Source organism: Phyllobates terribilis, unplaced genomic scaffold, assembly GCF_046119375.1.
Source record: "Phyllobates terribilis strain yellow unplaced genomic scaffold, ASM4611937v1 Scaffold_1__5_contigs__length_1240528914, whole genome shotgun sequence".
In the NCBI taxonomy this organism is placed as follows: domain Eukaryota; kingdom Metazoa; phylum Chordata; class Amphibia; order Anura; family Dendrobatidae; genus Phyllobates; species Phyllobates terribilis.
Genome location: NW_027362761.1, coordinates 973,145,933 through 973,164,279, shown reverse-complemented (window position 1 = coordinate 973,164,279; position 18,347 = coordinate 973,145,933). Strand labels below are relative to the sequence as shown.

The window sequence follows — 18,347 nt, the reverse complement described above, 5'->3', positions numbered from 1 at the left end:
GTGACAAATCAGTCTAGATCCAAATATTTTCATTGTATTCATGTATTCTTGCATTTTGTCTTCTAATATAATATATTGCTGCTGCTTTTTCTATCTTTTTTACAGTGTTTGTAGTCATTGCAGCATGTATGTGTTCACACTATACGAATTGCTGGTCAGTTTCTTGCTATATTTAACATTGAGGTTTGACAGCCTCTTTTCTGACTATGCACGCCTCCCACTGACCCACAGGTGCTTTTAATAGCCTAAGCAGAGACATGTTGTCCATTTATATAGGCTTATAGCCCAAGAGTGGCATATCCAGTGGTAGCGTAGTTACCCATCATACGGAGGTTACCTTGTCATGGTTGATGGGCACACATGAATTGGCCAAATTATGCGCTAAAAGCCATCATTTTGTAAGTACATTTTATTGAGTGACAAATCAGTCTAGATCCAAATATTTTAATTGTATTCATGCATTTTGCCTTCTAATATAATATATTGCTGCTGCTTTTTCTATCTTTTTTACAGTGTTTGTAGTAATTGCAGCAGGTATGTGTTCACACTATAAGAATTGCTGGTCAGTTTCATGCATAAATAGAGACAGAAGGACAGTGAAAAAAACGCATAGAAAAAATGCAGCAAAACCTGCAGATTTGACGCAGCTGATTTGCTCCCAGAGATTAGTTTTGCTGCAGATTTCTGACTGAAAAAAAACACAACATGTGGAAACATAGCCTAATACTCACCTCCAGTGCCAATGCCTTTCCAGCAGTGTTGGCACTGGCTCTCCCGGGGATTGCGTGGCATTGTTATGTCATGCAATCAGCGCTGGCTTCACTCTCCTTTCCTAAGGACAAATCAGACATCTGAAGGAAGTGAAAGCTGCGTCTGCTCTCTCACTTTCTCCAGATGTCTTGATTTGTCAGAAGGAGGGGAGGAGAGAGAAGCCAGCGCTGATTGGCCACAGGGATCGCGTGACATTTTACGGTGGAAAACATAGGGATTCAGAAGGCGATGTCCGAGTACTGGACAACCTCATTAACCATTTCCAAGGTTATGGTGAACAGATCTAAAAAAAACCCCTCAGTTTAATTATAAATTGAACCCCAATTGCTGAAATGTAGAAGAATAAGGGGATTTGAATTGGATCTACATTTTTACATGTTCATGGTAAACAATACCCAGTGCAAATATATTAATAGGATAGAACTGAGAATCAAGCTCTGTGGTCTGTAAAGAAGTTTTGAGGGATACACAAATAAAGGGTAATTAATATATAATGAAAAGATATGCAACTTTCTAATATAATTTTTTTTTTCAATTCCTCAACATATTCAAGGTCTTTTTTTGCTGTGACCTAGTATATTGCACATTCAATGATTAATTCAATTTTATGTAGTGAAACAATCCTCTATGACACTCTACTCCAAATTGTTTGAAACTACTTATAAGTTAGGCATTTAACATTTTTTTGTTAGGAACTTGCTGAACTTTTCATTATACAATTGTTAATCTTACTCTACATAGGTCAAAACATATTTAAATGGATAAATTATAGAATATGATGTTATTAACACAACAGAAAGAGCATGAGTTGATCTAAAGTATTAGTTATATAATACAATGGAAATTGCCTCTTCAGAACTCTATAGCGCCAATTGTTGGAACGCTTCCAACAGGTGGCGCTATAGAGTTTTAGTCCTCTTCCTCTCTGAAGAGGCAATGTGCATACTTAATTTCCCAGAGGAGCATTGTATGGCGAATAAGCCTCCTTATATTGGCATGCCAGGGCCGGTATGTCACTCTCCACAAGGAGAAACCTTATCCCTTAGACCTTTGATAGAAAGAAAAATTCTTGGTTCCTTCAACTATGACAAGTTGTCCAAGACCATATTTGACTGCTGGTATACTGTTCTTATAGTGTAATTTACTGTCAATTTTACTCCAGATGTAAGGGGACTTATACCTTCAAAAAACTTTTCCATAGCGAGAGACCTGTCAACCACCTGGTGCAGCACTGAGTAAAGCCGTCCATGGTGATCCACAACTAGTCTCATCTTTAGCTATAGTCCCTGGTGAGATTTTTTAAGTATTTTTTCAATAAATTGCCAAAGCATTTCAGAGAAAAATATATCTGGCTGCAATTGTGCAGCCAGAATATGATTAATGCGGCCATGAGTTGAGCATCATAAATCGTTTTAGTTCACTTTAAGAACCATCTTCAGTGTAAAGTAGAACAAGAAGTCCTGGAAATAATGATATGGCCACAACAGAGCACTGATCTCAATATCATCAAGCCTGTGTGGATTACATGAAAAGACCGAAGGATTTGCTCAAATCTACATCCATAGAAATTCTGCGGTTAGTTCTCCAAGTTGTATGGAACAACCTTCCTGCTGAAATCCTTCAAATCCTGTGTGCTAGTTGTGCACCTAGAAGAATTGATGCTTTGATGTTGTTTAGAAGTCAAAGGGAAAGCTTGGCAGGGATTCAGCCTATGGGCTGCCGGATGATATTCTAGATATTTTTGGTCCTTATAGGTGGTCACAGAAAACTTAGCCATAAAATTAGCCCTTGAGGAATGGCAACATCTTCTTGAAGAGCTAAGAGCTCATGATCACTGATGGAGTAATTCTGTTCTGCTGGAGAAAATTTCTTGGACAAGAGTCCACAGGGATGATTTCTGGCTCCAGAGATTTTTGTGAGAGAACTGTGCATACACCAATAGCAGAGGCATACACTTCCAAAAAGAACGGTGTGTCAACATCAACATGACGAAGGACAGGTGTAGTAGAAAAAAAGAGATATACGTTTGTGGAAGGCTTGAATAGCAGAAGCTGACCAGTTCGGGGAGTTTGCTCCTCAAACAGCTCTAACTAGGAAGAACGCTATAACTTGAGAGTAGTTTGAATGAGGCTTCATCGGAGAAAATGACTCTGCAAGATGTACAGGGATTGGACTGCAGAAAACTAGGGTAAAGTTATTTTCTCTTATAAAGCCCCCTTCAGACTGTTTGGGACATCTGGAAGAATGATTGTCTGAAGAAGAAAAGGTGAGCACTGCAATAAGTTCTGTGTCTGAAACAGTAAAGCATCCTGAGACCATTCATATGTGGGGGCTTCTGATACAAGGGAGTAGACTCATTAACAATTTTGCCTAAGAACACTGCCATGAATAAAGAATGGGATCTAATCATCCTCTAAGAGTAACTTCTCCCTATGATATAGGAGCAATTTGGTGATGAGCAATGCTTTTTCCAACATGATGACACCATGTCACAAGGAAAAAGTGCCTCTGTGAACAAAACATTGACATTTTGGGTCTATGTCCAGGAAACTCTCCAGATCTCAATCCCGTGGAGAATCTGTGGTCAATCTTCAAAAAGTGTGTGGCTAAAAAAACCAACACATAAATAATGATAAACTCTGAGCAGTGATTAGACAAGAATGGGTTGTCATAAGTCAGGATTTGGCCCAGGAGCTGATATCCAGCTGCTGGGGGAAGTGGACGAGTCTTGAAAAATAAAGGACAACACTGTAAATACTGAGCCATTTCATAAACTTTTTTTTTGTCAATAAAAGTTTAAAAACTTATGAAATGTGTATTCAGTATACTTCAGTGACCAAAGAAACATCTGCCTAAAATATCTAAAACAAGTGAAGCAGCTGTGAAAATCAAAATTTGTGTCAGTCTCAAAAATGTTGGCCATAACTGTATATATTAGGTTTTATGTATCAAACCTGTAGCTTTCAATCCCGGCAATCCCAGATTAAGTGACCAGATAATGATCCCATTGTTTGCTAACTGCTAGTTTTGGTAATGACCATACGTTGCCCTCATTACATGCACAAGTCATTTGTTATGTTATCAGCACATAAAGTAACAATATTAATATTGTCCTTGCATGCACAGAATAGGATACTTATAATCACTGTAAATTTTCCTAAATGGAAGCACCTTGAGCTGGAGCAGTAGGTCTTAAATAAGAACAAGAGGTTAACTGAGGAAAGCTTAGTATTTCCATCTGTGAATAAGGGGAAGGAGGGCAATACATGCATGATGCAGTACTTTTCAGGACACACTGTTTATCATTTCATGCATGGCCAACCATGCACATAATATAGGCGGGTGTCCAATGCAAATTGTCAAGACCTCATATCTGTCCTCTGTGAGCTTCTTTATATTAATACAAAACCTCAGCTAATCTGTCATTATTAAGGGACGCCCATTTTCAGTCTGTAGCAGGTACACCCTGCTTTATTTTAGTGATTTGTTGGGTGTCCATTTCAAGTGTGTTACGCAGCCATCAATAATTATGCACACATACAAAGCACAGTCTGGGGTAGGAACTGGATTAGAAATGTCTGGGCAGGGAACAGGTGGAAGAAACAAGAGTTCATGCATTAGTCAAATTTACCAAACTGACCACCCAATATAGTAACGCTAAAAAGAGTAATCTGTCCTTGGAGGAAACGGAAAGGACGACTTAAGGCAAAATGAGACTTTTGGCAATGATGATTGACTTTAGGCTTCATTCAGATATCCTTTTTTATGTGCTGGATCATATTTTCATCAGTGTTTGGTCAGTGCGTCAGTTTTTACTATCAGGGTCTCATCAGTCATTTTTTGTATACCAAAAAAAAATATTTGCAAACCTCCCCCACCTATTGCAATGTTATTAACAGACAGCACATGGATAGCACAATGATGGGATACATATACTGTCCAGGATTTCCACGGACCCATACACTTATATGGGGGGATTTTGATCCATGACTTGGATTAAAAACAGACATGATTTTTTTGCAGACATGGACAGCATCATAGTTTATAATGGGTACATGTTACCCGTGAAAAATGTAACTAGAAAATGTATGTGGAAAACAGATATCTGAATGAGGCCGTACAATATTAAACTATTAAACATATGAATGAATAGACATCTGTACAGCTCCTCTCGTCCTACACAAGGCTGCCAACAGATCAGACACCATGTTTAACTTGACAGGTACCCTTTATAGTAAGAGATGGGGTAAGACCGCCATCTTCTACTAACAGACTGTCATTTCCAGCCACTTTAGACTTCTAGAATGTGCAAAGACATTTTAGAATGAAGCAGATCCAGTGAATGATTGGGGAGAGAACAAGAAAAGGGAACAACGAGACTAAAGGCCCCGTCACACTAAGCGACGCTATAGCGATCCCGACAACGATACGACCTGTCACGGATCGTTGCTGCGTCGCTATGTGGTCGCTGGTGAGATGTCAAACAGTCAGATCTTCCCAACGACGCAGCAGCGATGCGGCGACCCGTAACGATCTGTAGAACGATGCACGCCTATGTGTTTCTGTGTCTGAGTCGTCAACAAGGTCGTTGGTAAGGTGTCAAACACACCAATACATGCAACCCAGCGGGGCCTCAACGATCAAAGAAATGTCCAGACCATTCCGACACGAAGAGCGAACTCACAGCAGGGGCCTGGTTGCTGCTAAGTGTCAAACGTAGCGAGATCGCTACTGAGGTCGCTGTTGCATCACAAAACTTGTGACTCAGCAGCGATCTCGCTAGCGATCTCGCTTAGTGTGACGGGGGCTTAAGGTAAAGAATCCAAGCTTCGGGCTCTATCACACATCATATTCTTCTACATTCAGTGGTCCCGTCAGGGTTTACGTCTAAATCCCCCACAAACCGGGATTCGGGCATATGTGCTGACAGGGCTAATGACTATAATGGTGCAGAAGGAGTCACTGTGTGCTCTGTCGTGAAACATTTTCGGCATTATGTGCCTATTGGAGGCGGACAGCAAGACGTAGTCTACTGCATCTGGAACGTAGGAGAAAACGCTGTGTGAAAAGACCTTTAAAGATAAAAGGCTACTGTATGTTCTCATCTGTGTTGTTATTTCCGATGTTCTGTTCTGTTACAGCAGGAGAGCATTGAAAGTAACAGCCGCGAATGACAGACCTCATAGACTATCACAAGATCCATTTGGTCATGATGTCGTTTTACCGTACAAAATAGAGCAGCATGTTGCAATACTCCGGCATTTTTGTGAGAATCCAAGAGAGACTACAAAAACAGAAAACAGGCTACAGCACAGAATCAGATTGCACCTAATGGACCTGTTCACATGAGCCAACACAGGGGGACAGAATGATCGTTAATAGGATTTTTTTTGCCTCCATGTACCATGAATATTATTGTCAGCATAATCCCAGGTAAGGTGCTCCAGACATTAGTTCATGTGTCCATAAAAAAATATCAAATCAGCTGACAGATGAGCACTTTGCTTGCTGGCAGTAGGCGTTCAGAAATACAAGTAAGTTCAATCCTGTTGGTTTGGGAACCATTAAGTTTCTATCAATTAACTATAAAAACAGCAAATATGATAAATCATAAAGCAGATGATGTTATATTTTCAGGAACACTCCAGTGCTAACATATAGCACTGCTTACTTACAGTGCTGCTCACCTTTATTGGCACCCCTTAATTTTTTTCATAGACTGTACAATATCTTCAGAACAAAAAAATGGAAATGTACCAAAGTTATATTCTCAGGATTTTTATTTAGTGGTCCAAAGTAATACAACAATAAAACATTGTTTTTCAATTTTCATGTTGCAGTTTCAAAGAAGAAACAGAATAAACAGCATGTGCAGCAATAAAGGCACCCCTAATTAATACTTGGTTGCACACCCTTTGGCATCGCCGACAGCCTCTAAGCGTTTCTTGTAGTCATCTATAAGCTTCTTGCACTTCTCAGCTGGAATTTTCTCTCACTCTTCTTTTGTAGTTTGTCCAATCTTTTGAATGTTTGCAGGGGTCTTTTTCCCAATGGCAGATTTCAGCTCACCCAAAGATTTTCAATGGAATTGAGGTCAGGACTCTTTGCTGGCCATTTTATAACAGTCCATTTTTTCTTTTTCAACCATTCCAGTGTACTTTTGGATGTGTGCTTTGGGTCATTGTCTTGCTAGAGGACCCATGATCTTCGACTCACACCAAGTTTTCTTACACTAGGTAGGACATTTCGCTCTAAAATCTCTTCATAATTCTCTGATTTCATGATTCCTGTGATATGGTCAAGGCCTCCAGTACCAGATGCAGCAAAGCAACCCCACAGCATAATGGATCCTCCACTATGCTTAACTGTTGGTAAGGCGTTCTTTTCCTTATAAGCGTCATTGCGCCGTCTGTAAACAAACTGTTGCTTTGCAGTGCCACAAAGCTCTGTTTTTGTTTCATCTGTCCACAGAACATTTTCCCAGAAGGATTGTGGTTTGTCAAGGTACTCTGTGGCAAAGATCAGTCGTTCCTTTTTATGTCTTTTCTTCAGCAATGGTTTCTTCCTTGGCATTCACTCATAAAGCTCTGCTTGTTTTAGTGTGCAGCGTATGGTACTTGTTGAAACCATGACCCCAGACTATTCTAGATTGGCCTTCAGGTCTTTGGATGTTTGACGTGGTGTTTTTACCACCATTCGCACCAACCTTCGAAGACATCTCTTGTCAATTTTCCTCTTTCTCCCACGTTCTTGACGGTTCCATGCTTGGCAAACCTCTTAATAACATTGTGCACTATTGAAACTGGGATACCAAGATCATTGGAGATGACCTTATACCCTTTGTAAGTCTTGTGTTTTATAATAATAACAGTTCTGATGTACTCAGACAGCTCCTTTGTCTTCACCATTGTGACAAAGGAACAAGGTCAACCATGTGTCTTTTTAAAACAATGAAGTCATCATTCATTGGCTAATTCATGTCACATGGGCATCGACAATTAATCACAGGAGAATCTCTTTTGTGATTTACCACAGGCGAGTCAAAATCTGTTTCCTTACGAAACAAATGTAAAGGGCGCCAATACCAGTGACACAGTAAGCTTTAGGTTTTTCTATTTTTCCCTCCCATTGTTTTTTGTTTTAAATTATTGTTTCTCATTTACTCTTTAGTACTTAACACGAGTGCTCTATGCAAAAAAACAGTTTTGCTTGATTCATTTTTTACAGGAGATATTCCACATTATGTACTTAAACTTCATGGGTGCCAATAACGATGAGCAGGACTATATATCTGACAATGTACGATTTGTTTTAAGTCTGACACAAAAGTTAGAATAGATACATTGACTAAAAGGGGTAGTCCCATCTTGGACATTTAAAGCGTAACTGTTGTTTTAATTTTTATTACAAATAATCTAGGGCAAGCAATTTTAATAATCTTTCAAATATACTTTATTAATTAAATCTGAAAGAAAACCTTTCAAAAATCTTCTAGATGTCCTCCTATGCTGTTTCTGAAGCAAATTCGTATTCAGTTCCACACACACTGAATACAGCTTTCCAAGGGTGGGGGTGGAGCCTATACAGCGTGCACGCTCCTGGCTGTATCCGATGTACTGTTTGTCAGTGCATCAGCAGGTTAACTCGGTCTTCGGCACAGTGCTGAGCCCTGTCAGCTGTTAGTTGTCGGCACACAGCTCCTTTGCCTGTCAGCTGGTTCCGTTGTGCTCAGTGATGTCAGCAGTTTTCCTCAGTGTATAGGACAGACACACAGGACAATCAGCTGACAGTGCAAAAGGAGCTCGGTAACATCGGCACTTTCCCTCAGTGTTTACCACACAGCTTCTGTCAGCCGGTTCCTGTGTGCTCAGTGACACTGGCACTTCACCGAGTTATTGATAGTCCTGAGGCACATTTGCTGGAATTTTCATCATTCACAGGCAGCACAAGAGAAAAAGCTGACAGAAGAACAGTGAGAAGTGCCGATGTTTCCGACCCCACTGGAATGATTTCACCCCGCAGTGTGTTTGTGCAGTGATTGATAGCTCAGTTATTCCGTCTAGTGCAGGGGGTGCTAAGCTGTTTGTGATTTTATTGACAGCTCAGCCATCCAATATGAGTCTGGGAGGTGCTGAGTAGTGTTGAGCCACCCCCGTAGTGTTCGAGTTCGGTTCGGTTCGTCGAACACCCGTGTGTTCGCCGAACTGTTCGTCGAACACCTTCGAACACCGTTAAAACCAATGGCAGGCAAACAAAAACACATAGAAACACATAGAAAACACCTTCAAAGGTGTCCAAAAGCTGACAAACTGCTCAGAAGACATAACTAACACATGGAAAAGTGACAAGTACATATAGTCATGCGAAAATAAAAGAGGTGGAGGAGTAAAAGGAGGGGGAGACACAGATATAGGCATGTCATGCCCTTCTAAAATCCAAAAAGTGAGAAGCCGACACGGCCAGTCCGCTCCTGCCCGTGCCACCTCCGTGTCGCCGGGTTTGTGCCAGAGCCGCGGTGAACCCTGACGGCCAGCCCCCCTCTCCCAATACTTGTGCCTGTCCGCTGGTGGGTCGAGCGAGCCCCCCTGTGGTGGAGGCAGCTCTAAGCTTTTTAATTTAAATTGTCTCTCTAATTTGAATGAATACACTTTAAATCCATTTACAAGGATCTATTGGAGGGCAAGTCTCATGCCAGCAGCCGCGGTAATTCCAGCTCCAGTAGCGTCCACTAAAACTGCTGCAGTTAAAAAGCTTTTATAAGGATCGAGCTCGGCTGTCCACCGCAAGGCATCCTACTGCCAGTCCCAGCCCCTATGCCTTGGGGTGCCTCCTGATGCTCTTCACTAAGTATCCCATGGTCCCGAAGCATTTCCTTTGAAAAAATTAAGTGTCTAAACTACAGGTGGTGTAGCTTGCTTAACAGCCGGGATAATCCGCTGACTAGCAGACACTGCTACTAGGCACAAAGTATTTCCTGGGCTAGATGCAGTTAAAAATTTGTAATTAGATACTCTCGTTGGATGCTGAGAAAGCATTCCATAGAGTCTCCTGGCACGCCATATATGATTCTCTTAAAAAGCTTGGGGTAGGGGTCTAGGGGACCCTTTTATAGCCAAAATCACGGCCCTGTATCGCAATACGTCACCTAGGCTGAAGATAAATGGAACTGTAGCACCCTGAGGGCTTGGTTGCTACAGACGTATTGCACCTCACCCAGAGGTGTGATATCTCACTCTCAGGTAAGGATGGAGTGTGGATCAGGACCCGACACCTGCATGCATTACACCACATTGCCGTGGGGCAGGGCGACCAATATGCCCCTGAGATGGGCACGACAGTCCCTGTCCCTGGCTGGAGTGGGGGGAGGGAACACTGAGGAAGGGGAACCCTGTAGTGCAGGAGCAGGGAGGAAGCAGTTCCTGGGTGCATTGAGAAGGGAGTATAAAAGGTGGGCACCATCTTAGTTCAGTGCAGAGAAGTCTGAGCAGAAGTGGCAGGGAGCAGGGGCTCTGCATGAGCTCTGCTCCAGAGGCGGGCCTAGTAACAGAGGCCCAGGCCTGGAAGAGGGAGAAGGAAGGAAGAGGAGCGGAGAAGGCTCCAGGAACGAGGAATGAAGGGATCCCAGGGGTGCGGACGGGCGAGTCGCCACCGCACGCCCGAATCCACCTGCGTGGAGGGGTCAGGCCAAGGGGGGAGACCGGTCCCCGAACTAGTGGAGGCAGGAAACGACCCTCAGCTAGAAACCAGAGGCTCTGACATTTTATGTGGCGCAGCCCCTCGCTACACCCGCTAGGAAGGCACCACATAGGGTCAGGGAAACTGGCGCCAAGTTTACCAAGAGGAGGCCCGAGGCAGCCGGACAGAAGTGTTGGTAAGAAAGGCCAGACAAAGGACACACAAAGGGGGTCCTGTGAAGTGCTCCAAAGTTATCTGGGAGTTGTCTGAGCCCCTCACCTGGTGAGCACAGTACGACGTGGGCAGCCGTTACCTGCAGACGTGGTCTGGATAATAAGAACTGTGAGTAAAGGCCCTGGACTGCATCACTGACTCCGTGTCGTTACTGCTGCTGCCCTGCACCATCACCCCCATCCTCCGCATACACTGCCCTGAGGCTATACTCCTCCCGTGGGGAGTTATGCTACGCTCTGCTGCACCCACAACACCAGCCTCAGCAGTCTGCCCTGTAGCGGCGGTTCACTCTGACCGCAATCCACGGGTGGCGTAGTCGGACATTTAAACATCAAAACCACATAAATAGTTCCGCCACTGGTTTGACCGCCCTGAGCCACGGAACCGGGTCGCCGCCACGAAGACTACAACCACCAGCATCCACCAAAAAGGGTCCGGCTCCGGGTGTCCCAAGGCCCAGGGGGTGCGTCAGAACATTTTCATCACCTTTCACAATCACCAATGGGACAAGGCAGGGATGTCCTCTGTCCCCTCTCTTATACATCCTAGTGACGGAGCACCTGCTCTCATCAATTCGCCATAACCCCAATATTAGGTGGATTGAGGTGGGAGGCACCGAGTACAAGTGCTCTCTATTTGCTGATGATGTCCTAGTATATATCACTCAATCACATATATCCATCCCTGCTGTTATGGCTGAAATAGATCACTTTGTTACATGGTAAAATTTTAAAATCAATGCAGCGAAGTCTGAGGCCCTCGATGTCTCCCTCCCCAAATCCATATAGGATTCCATCCAGTCCAACTTTCCCTTTGCCTGGCCCTCACAGGGTATCAAATACTTAGGAATTCCTATTCATAGAGACCTCTCCCATCTATGTTATCTTAATTTTGGGCCCTTTATTGAACAATTCCATACAGACCACGGTTGGCAAGTTAGAACTGTAAGATTCACTACGTGAACCACTGGTGTTTTGTGGAAAAGCACATGTACACTGCGTTCCAAATTATTATGCAAAAAGTGTTTAGGAGTGATAAGGGAAGAATTTGTTTGTTTGTCAGTTAAACTCATTGATGGTGATGTGTGTCAGGGCTCTTTATATCACTGTAAGCAATTGCAGACACCTGTGCTAATTAGTTTGGCAGGTGTGTCCAATGAAAGGCAAGACTACTTAAGAAGGCTCTCTCACATTATTAAGCAGCCTACATTTTCTGCCAAAATGGGAAAGAAAAAGGATGTGTCGGCTGCTGAGAAGCAACAAATTGTGGAGTGTTTAGGTCAAGGCATGACTACAATCAACATTGTGCGATGATCAGGATGAAGTGTCTTGGCAATCAAGAAGTATGTAGCTGATTCACAGTACACACGTGTGCGTGCTGATAAGGGCAAATTGAGGACTCTTTCCTACAGGCAATTACGTCAGGTTAAAAGAGCAGCGGCAAGAAAGCCTTGTCATAGCAGCAGACAAGTTTTTGAAGCTGCTGGTGCCTCCAACGTCCCCCGAACAACAAGATGCAGGGTCCTTCAGAGGTTTGCAGCTGTGCATACGCCATCCTGTCGACCTCCTCTATCCACTTCACACAAGCAGAAACGGCTCAAGTGGGCCAAACATTACATGAAGACTGATTTCAAAACTGTTTTGTTCACGGATGAGTGCCGTGCAGCGCTCGATGGTCCAGATGGATGGAGTGGAGGATGGCTGGTTGATGGACACCCCACGCAAACACGGCTACAGCGCCAACAAGGAGGAGGTGGAGTAATGTTTTGGGCTGGAATCATGGGGAGAGAGATTGTCGGCCCCTTTAGGATCCCTGAAGGCGCTAAAGATGAACTCCATAATGTATGTGGATTTTCTCAAACAGCACTTCCTGCCATGGTTCAAGAAGAAGAACCGTGTATTTCACAGCAAGATCATTTTTCTGCATGATAATGCACCATCTCATGCTGCACATAAAACATCTGCATCTCTGGCTGATATGGGCATAAAAGGGGACAAACTTATGGTGTGACCCCCATGCTCCCCTGACCTCTACCCCATTCAGAACCTTTGGAGCATCATTAAAAGGAGTGTCTATGATGGCGGGAGGCAGTTCACATCTAAGCAACAGCTCTGGGAGGGTATTCTGTCCTCATGCAAAACAATTGAAGCAGAAACCATCCAAAACCTGACAAATTCAATGGACGAGAGAGTTCAGAAGCTCCTTTCGAACAAGGGGTCCTATGTGAAAATGTAACATCACCTAGAATAAAGTTTTGAGTTGAAAACTGTTTGATTTCAGTTTCTAACAACCTGCTAATGCTTATAATTTCAAAAATGACCATTTTTTTGGTCTTTATTAAAATGAAAAGGTTGATCGAAAAGTTTGGGGGATCTAAGAGTGTGGCAACCCAGTAGTCATGATTACTTCGAATTCTGACAATATGAGGGTCATGCTGCAGGTAGTGCAGCAAGAAGGCACTTATGTGTCTTGTGCATCTCGGAGCCCCAAAATTATTTTCCGGGCTAGATGCAGCTAAAAATTATTTTTAATTTTAAATCTGGTGGAGCTTATTATAGATGGCCTAATAGGATCAGTGCTGCACACTGCTACAAAGCCCAAATTATTTTCCAGTCAAGATACAGATAAACATGATTAGTAATTTGAAAGCTTAAAATGGTTGGTAGGGTGATTTTAACCAATCATCAAGCTTTTACTCTCCCCAGGATGACACAGGGGTAGAAAAGTCGTTTCGGATCCATGATTTGTTCATCTTTATGAACGTGAGTCTGTCTACATTATCAGTGGAGAGCCGCGTGCGCTTATCTGTCAGCACACCACCAGCAGCGCTGAACACACGTTCAGACAGAACGCTGGCTGTGGGGCATGACAAGATCTCCAAGGCGTAAGTGGCTAGCTCCGGCCATTTATCCAGATTGGAAGCCCAAAAAGAGCAAGGGTCCAGTGACACAGTCGTGGCTTCAATGTTTACTTGGAGATACTCCTGTACCATCGTCTCTAGGCGTTGACTATGTGTCAGACTTCTTGTCTCCTGTGGCCTTGCAAAGGATGGGCTAAAAAAGTGGTGAAATGATTCCGCAAAATTGATGTTACCAGCAGATACTGTGGTTCTGTTACGGTTTGAGTGCTGAACACTTGACGGTCCCACGGTTGGCAAGTTGGAACTGTGAGATTCACTACGTGCACCACTGGTATTTTGTGGAAAAGCACATGTAAGATTCTGCAACAGTCTCTGCTGATACTCCTGCATGCGTGCATCCCTTTCTATGGCAGGAATAATTTCTGCAAATTTACTTTTGTACCGGGGATCTAACAGTGTGGCAACCCAGTAGTCAGGATTATTTCTAATTCTCACAATTCGAGGGTCATGTTGCAGGTAGTGCAGCAAGAAGGCACTCATGTGTGTTGCGCATCCAGGAGCACCAAGTCCCTGTTGTGTTGGTGGTGAGGTAACAATCATGCTTCCTTCCTCTGTCCTCTCCCCCCAACCTCGCACAACAGAAATGTGATCAAGGTCTCCCTCATCTGATGAGTCTTCCATCAGTTCGTCCTCCACTTCTTCCTGGGCTCCTGCACCTTCCTCACTAGTTTGGCTGCTACCATGCGCCCTGGTAAAACCATCTCCCCCACCCTCACATGCCTGCCGCCTTGGTGCTGCCGACCGTCTGGACCTTGCAGATGTTAGCCCTTCCGCATACAACTCCTCCTCCTCTACTTCCTCCACCTCCTCTTGTGCCACCACCTGACTCCGAATTCTGTTTAACATGTGCTCCAGCATGTAAATCACCGGAATAGTCATGCTGATAATGGCATCGTCAGCACTAAACATCTTCGTCGCCATTTCAAAACTGTGCAGAAGGGTGCATAGGTCCCTGATCTGAGACCACTCCTCCAGCGTGATTTGCCCCACCTCTGAATCTCGTTGGCCCAGGCTATACGTCAGAACGTATTGCACCAGGGCTTGTCGGTGCTGCCACAGTCGCTGCAACATGTGCAGAGTTGAATTCCACCGGGTAGGCACATCGCATTTTAGCCGGTGAAGTGGCAGGCCCAACGACTTCTGTAGAGATGTAAGTCGCTGAGCTGCGGGATGCGAACGGCGGAAGTGAGCACACAGCGACCGTGCCCTCTGCAGAAGGCCATCTAGTCTGGGATAGTGGGCTAAAAATTGCTGGACAACCAGGTTCAACACGTGAGCCATACAAGGCACGTGTGTGACATTGCCCCGGCGAAGGGCCGCACCCAGGTTTGCAGCATTGTCGCACACGGCCTTCCCTGGTTTCAGGTCCAGTGGAGACAACCATTCATGAAATTGGTTCTCCAGAGCTGACCACAACTCCTCAGCTGTGTGACTCACATTTCCCAGACATTTCAAAGTAAAAACCGCCTGATGACGTTGAGCCCTACTGCCAGCATAGTAAGGAGGTGTGCAGGATCCCTTCTGCGCAGTTAGAAAGCTTGTGGCATGACCAGACAGGCTTTGGGTGCAGGTGGAAGACCGAGAGGAGGTTGAGGAGGCAGAAGCAGTGGAGGAACTTTGACATAAAGAGGACTGACACACAACTCGTGGGGACGGCAAGACTTGGACAGCAGCCCCTTGTCCTGCTGTCACCATAGTTACCCAGTGCCCAGTCAGCGACATGTAACGCCCCTGTCCATGCCTACTCGTCCAAGTGTCTGTGGTGAAATGCACCCTGTCACACACAGAGTTTCTCAAAGAAGCGGTGATGTTGTGTGCGACATGCTGGTGGAGCGCAGGCACACCTTTCTTTGAGAAGTAGTGCCGACTGGGCATCTGGTACTGGGGCACTGCGACGGACATAAGGTCTCGAAAATCCTCTGTGTCCACCAGGCGGAAAGGCAGCATTTCTGTAGCCAAGAGCTTGCAGATGGTGAAATTCAACCTCTTAGCTTTCTCATGGCTAGGAGGAAATGGTCTTTTACTTGTCCACATCTGAGGGACCGAGGGCTGGCTATTGTGCTTAGACGGGGTTGATAAGGGTGTCCCCGGCAAACTGCCGGTCTGTGAGGAAGATGCAGGCGGACATGTTAGGTTGCCTTGATCCAAAGGTGGTGCTATCGATGTCGGACAGCGCTCAACACCAGCTGGTGTTACCACCTCCAAAGAAAATGATGACCTGCCAATCACGCTGGCTGTTGCGGGTAAAGAGGTGGCAGGTCTGCGCCCCAAAACAGGTGTGACTGCTGTCCCCCCAGTCACAGAGGATGAAGAGGCCGCGGATGCACAAGATATGGCAGACGGTGGTTGGCCCGGCCGGCTAGGCCGCATTGTAGCACACTGAGCTTCCCACTGCAACTTATGCTTCATGTCCATGTGCCGGTTCATGCATGAAGTACTCAAACTATGTATTTTTTGGCCTCTACTTAGCTTTTGCTGACAAATGTTACAGATAACACGAGTTGGGTCATCTTTATCAATCTGAAAAAATGCCCAGGCTATGCAAGGCTTAGCACCCATGCGACCTGAAGAGCCACCACGACTTGTGGTGAGAGGCAGAGTTGTGTTTGAGGATGCAGTTGTTGACGTGCTTCCAGTACTACGTCTCTGTCCAGGAAGGCGCAACCTGACCTCGTCGTCACTAGCATCTTCCTCCACCTCCTCTGCTGACCTCATCTCTTGGCTGACTGTGGGTTGACAGTAAGTGGGATCTCCAACCTCATCATCATCACCCTGTGTGTTATCACACCCGTCGTCCTCAGAGCCAACCTGTTCCTGCCCTGACAAAAAACTAAAGTTGTCGCTCCAATCAGGTATTTGAGTCTTATCATCGTCTTCCTCATTGTCTCCACCAACAGGAGTTACAGTTTGGGAATGAGGGTCTACATTATGGTCATAACCTTCTGCGTCTGGTCCTGGATCCGACTCATAAAGATTTTGGGCATCAGTGCAGATCATTTCCTCGTCTGGATTCACAGAAGCGCTGGAGTCGACCTCTGATTCCCAGGCTATAGTATGAGTAAACAGCTCTGCAGACTCAACCATCTGTTCTACCTCATACTCAGACGGGCAGCTGGAGATTTGGGAGCTGTGAGGAAGCAAGTGCGATTTGGGTGACACCTTTGAGGACTGGAGTATTTGTGATGTTGAAGTTGATGTGGAGGAGAGCCCACTTAAAGGAGCACTTGATATCCGTTGAAGCACCTGCTGTTTTTGTGCCTCATCTGGAATTTGTAGCGATTGGCGTGGCCGTAAGAAAGGGATCTTATCACATTGTCCGCTAAAAGAAGTAGACATTTTAGTTTGGCTGGAAGATGGTCTTTCTTCTGCAGATGTTACTGTTGCTTTAACACCTACCCCACGGACACAACCTTTTTTCCCCTTCCCAACACGCCTATTCCCCTTTCCACCAGCAGCAGGCCTTTTTCCACTCATTTTGGTGGTTAACTAATTCACAACTCTGGAGTTGTTTGCACAGAAAAACAATGGATGGTAACCAAGCAGAGCTGAGTGGCCAAACTGTGGTATTAGGCCAAAACTATTGGCTGGGTTAGATGCAGAAAAAAATTATATTCAATTTGCAACCTGATGGAGGTCAGTATAGATGGACTAATACAACAAGTCCCACACACAGCTAGAAGCCCAATATTTTTTCAGAGGTAGATGCAGAAAAAAATATATTCAGTTTGCAACCTGATGGAGGTCAGTATAGATGGACTAATACAACAAGTCCCACACACAGCTAGAAGCCCAAATATTTTTTCAGAGGTACTGTAGATGCAGATAAAAATTATTTTGAATTTGCAACCTGATGGAGGTCAGTATAGATGGACTAATAGAGAAAGTCCGACACACTGCTAGAAGGCCAAATATTTTTTCAGAGCTAGATGCAGAAAAAAATTAGATTCAGTTTGCAACCTGATGGAGGTCTGTATAGATGGATTAATAGAACAAGACCCACACACAGCTAGAAGCCCAATATTTTTTCAGAGGTAGATGCAGAAAAAAATATATTCAGTTTGCAACCTGATGGAGGTCAGTATAGATGGACTAATACAACAAGTCCCACACACAGCTAGAAGCCCAATATTTTTTCAGAGGTAGATGCAGAAAAAAATATATTCAGTTTGCAACCTGATGGAGGTCAGTATAGATGGACTAATACAACAAGTCCCACACACAGCTAGAAGCCCAATATTTTTTCAGAGGTAGATGCAGAAAAAAATATATTCAGTTTGCAACCTGATGGAGGTCAGTATAGATGGACTAATACAACAAGTCCCACACACAGCTAGAAGCCCAAATATTTTTTCAGAGGTACTGTAGATGCAGATAAAAATTATTTTTAATTTGCAACCTGATGGAGGTCAGTATAGATGGACTAATAGAGAAAGTCCGACACACTACTAGAAGGCCAAATATTTTTTCAGAGCTAGATGCAGAAAAAAATTATATTCAGTTTGCAACCTGATGGAGGTCAGTATAGATGGATTAATAGAACAAGACCCACACACAGCTAGAAGCCCAATATTTTTTCAGAGGTAGATGCAGAAAAAAATATATTCAGTTTGCAACCTGATGGAGGTCAGTATAGATGGACTAACAGAGAAAGTCCCACACACTACTAGAAGGCCAAATATTTTTTCAGAGTTAGATGCAGAAAAAAATTATATTCAGTTTGCAACCTGATGGAGGTCAGTATAGATGG

The 18,347-nt window shown here is 44.2% G+C and overlaps 1 protein-coding gene across 3 annotated transcripts in view; it reads right to left on the bottom strand.

Moving 5' to 3' along the window:
* The window catches only part of LOC141156404 (EF-hand calcium-binding domain-containing protein 6-like), a 320,593-nt gene that overhangs the window by 2,244 nt on the left and 300,002 nt on the right, over nt 1-18,347 (bottom strand). The window lies entirely within an intron of this gene.